Source organism: Thermobia domestica, chromosome 8 (assembly GCF_964235325.1).
Source record: "Thermobia domestica chromosome 8, izTheDome1.hap1.1, whole genome shotgun sequence".
Taxonomy (NCBI): Eukaryota; Metazoa; Arthropoda; class Insecta; order Zygentoma; family Lepismatidae; genus Thermobia; species Thermobia domestica.
In genome coordinates, this window is record NC_137461.1 from 203,759,718 (window position 1) to 203,763,799 (window position 4,082).

A 4,082-nucleotide genomic window follows, 5' to 3' on the forward strand; every position below is an offset into this window, starting at 1 on the left:
CTTGTTTATAAAGAGGTGTAACTTAATGGAGTTTCATATCAATACTGATTATAAATCTCACAAACATGAAAAATCGACAACAATCACTAGAAAACAAATGACTTTTTTGTCTGACTAGCTAAAAACAAATGTCATAGAAAATAAACAAATATACAATAAAGAAATAAATATGAAACAAAACAAAAGACCATTGATTTACACAACAATCATATTTCGTTTTCCTTTTTGAAGTGAATTTTCATTTGGTTTCTCGTCTTATCTTCTATCTATTACAAGCTACGTCTTCGGTATTACCTGAATGCAAAGTTAGAGTTCTTTCGTTGTGCGGTGATTCATGTCAGTAAACGAGTTTTTGAAGGGCAGGTATAGGAAATAAATAATTACATGGCATAGGAAATAAATAATTACATGGCAAGTCTTCAAAGTTCAGAAAGATTGCTGAATGGTTATCCCAACACAATTCATGAACTGACAAATCGCAACTCTTAAAAGATGTAATAAATTTAGAAAACATGAGCCATGGCAACAATTGCAAAGTGCCAGTTGGAATCTTAAAACATGCGGTGAAAATTAGGAGTGTTGCCAAATTGAAAGATCAAATAATGGACGTTTGGTACACATTAGAAGCAGTTCTAATTTCATACAGGTTAACTATAGAACAAAAATAAGCATACCATTGGCTTTTTGGGAAAATCTACTATTAAAATGAGGTATTACATGCCATAGTTTTCATTTTTCAAAACTTCACTTTAATTCAAAATGGCGGATTTCAAGATGGCTGCCGTCAAGGATACCTTTACCGTATCACTTTCATCTAGGCATATTATGTATTACCGAAGCTTTTATCCACTTATTATCATTAATACGCGGGTTAGAAGCGGAGGTAAGGGACTTACGCACATAGTAAGTATAAACAATTAATATGTTTGTAACTTTTCCCCAAATGGGCGTATCTTAAAACTAACTTCACCATGGTCTTCCTGATTAAATTCTAGCTCGAAATTATGTATCGCATTACCCTATTATTATTTCAAAAACTTGACCCTAATTCAAAATAGCGGATTTCAAGATGGCTGCCGTCAAGGTTATACCTATCATACGACTTTCCGCTAGGCCTTATATGTATCTACACGGTTGTTTTTACATTAACACTCCGTTTACAAAGGTAGTAAGGGACTTCTGCAGTAATCTCTAATAACCACATCACAACTCTTAAAAATTATAGAAAAATAGAAAACATGCACCATGGCAAAAATTTCTGTCATAACAAATAATACATACATGTCCTCTATCAGAAAAAAAATCATTGAAATCGTGGAGCCGAACAATTGGGTGATGTCCCTTGTAAGGACGTAAAGAAGCAGAGTAGATCTACAAGGCCTGTTAAGAAAGATAATTATAGGTCCCAGGATACCAAAACGGCAATCCATGTGTTAAAATGAAGTAGGAAGTGAAATGTTTTTCTATGTGGCAGTAGAGTGCGTGTCAGTAAATATTGTTCTCAGTTTGATACCTTTGCACTTTTGGGGTATATAGAATTTTTGATGTTAAAATTATAAATAATTGGGGAGTTGTTTAAAGAAAGAAGTAGCGAAATTCAGTCTAGAGTGTCAGAAATATCTTTCATGGAAGACGATGGACTAACCATACATCACTGATCTGAGTCAGTCCTGCTGACATTAGTCCTTCATTCGCTTTGAAAGACAGGTGGAAGATAATTTTTATTTATTTATTTAATTTAGAAGCAGGATAAATTCCTGTAAATCAATACTATATACAATAGGAAAACCCAAGTAGATAAATAAAAAGTATCCATTGTTATAGTAATATTCACCTGAAATACAGTCCTAAGTATATGATTAGGATGTAGTTAAAACATAAATTACAATCGACAAATCTCTTTACGACGCCCATGCTTGCAGATCTTCTATTTCCTTCTCAATATCGTCTTTTTGTTCAGCAGGTTTCGCTTTCTTTGGTTCTGCGGCAGGTACACCAGGCAGTTCAGATGGAACACCAAGTAATTCTTGTTCGAGCTCCTCGTGTTCCAGCTCTTCAAGTTCTCTTTCTAATTCATCCTCATCTATATCTTGACCAAATCCAACAGGGCTTGAAATGGCTTCTGATATTTCCTTCGCAATGTCTTGTTGTTCAGCTATGTCGTCCATCATGTCATGAACTTTATCGACATCCAGTTGTTTGTGGACAGTTTTGAGTGCTTTTGCTGCTTCGCTCAGTGTTTGGAACACAGTTGTGTTAGTACTTGCTCCCTCTAAAACTTCACGCTGCAATTCAATTGTAGACAGAGTACCATCAATCTGCTGAAGCTGTGCTTCGTATCGTTTCTTCCTCTTCAAGGCTTGGATTGCAAGTCGTTTATTTTTTGTTCCATACTGTCTCGCTATCCGCAATTCCTGGCATATTTTACTTTCTAAAAATTCTTGCTTTCTGCCCAACATCTCCTCAATTTCACGTAATTTTTGAATCGCTTCTGCTGGTGTCATTGACTTCTCGCCTTTTTTAATACCAAATATTCTCTGCATCAAATTCATGGTTGTTAATAAGATTTAATGTAAACCAACACTTAAACCTATCATAACTAAGAGCATAGCTTCGGTACAAAGTTCGTGTTTACACAGGATAAAACAGTTACAAAAGCAAAATTCATGTTTTTGTATTAAACATGAATTTCTCCACTATATTGAAGGAGTTTTATCATTCTACTATTTCAAGCCATTGTTTGGTTTGCATGAAACAAAGGCATAGCAACTGATATAAGTTGAATTGTTTTCTTTAATGAAATATCGTTACTTTATTATTGCAGTTCACATAGAAATAATTAATAGTTATATATCAGTATATATGTATAAGGTTATCCTCTACTATGTGATTTGCTTTAGAATTGTTCTGTTTATGTACATGTTATTTAAACTTATTAGTTTTTTTAGTTACATTTCACTCAGTTACTTTCAATATTCTTACCAAATTCCTTCTCGTGGTGTATACGTGACATTACTACTTGTTATAATATATATTAAAAATAAATTATTTTTACATTAATTGTTGAATTTCCACTCATTTGATGGAAGTGATTGTGAATCGTTGACTCACGTTTTTTTAAACTTAAAAGTGTTATGGAAAAAATAACTAAAAGAATTCTCTCTATTCTAAAATATTTAAAGGATATTCTAAAAAAAATTCTATAACAGTAATTATCCGTGAAGATGAATCAAGAATAGTTATCAAAAATCTTAAAATACACCAAGAGAGATGGCTACTGTATGCACACAAATGCTATACGACATACATTTCGGGTGTTAGGAACGTACGCAGGAATTTATTTCAGGAGAGGGTTCCAAAGATTTTCGGGGAGGTCTAAATTCAGTGAGACCTGAAGTGGCTTCTGATATTTCCTTCGCAATGTCTAATTGTTCAGCTATATCGTTCATCATGTCATGAACTTTATCGACGTCTAGTTGTTTGTGGACAGTCTTGAGTTGATATTAAAATTCGTAAAAGCATCCCTAAAATTAGACTAAATTTACAGAAAATTCGGGATTTCGGAGAGACGGTCTGGACCCCCAGGACCCACCTCTCTGCATATGTCCCTACCGGGTGCAACAAAAGGAGCGGGACAGCGAAATATCTCGAGAAATAGACTTGCAGTTAAAAATCATGAATATGTGTCTCCCCTAGTAGTCCAAAAGAAAACAATGTTATAAGTTGCTATACCGTAATTGTGGTATAAAGGTATTTCTTTGCTCTTTATTACGAAATGAAATATTCTCTTTCAGATTCCGAGTGATACTTCCTTTTCATTTTTGCACAATATTCAGTATGACCTCACTTTTTCACCTAATGTACAAATTATCTATCTAAATAGAGATAGATAAATTAAAATCTCCAGAATCCAGCAACCATACAGACGAGGAAGACAGTTTTTGACAAGTTACCTATAATTGGACCTTTTCACAACTTGTAACAATTTAGTAGCCACTGCTGGAAAGGTGAAGATACTGTGACATCAAAATTTTGAAAAAAAAAAAAAAAATCCAAAAAATCCTTATAAAGTGGATTTTAAT

General features: G+C 33.7%; 1 pseudogene; it reads right to left on the bottom strand.

Annotated features, from left to right (window-relative positions):
- Window positions 1–1,710: 1,710 nt before the first annotated feature.
- LOC145691924 (charged multivesicular body protein 4c pseudogene) lies at window positions 1,711–2,756 on the bottom strand (annotated as a pseudogene).
- Between the last annotated feature and the right edge of the window lie 1,326 nt (window positions 2,757–4,082).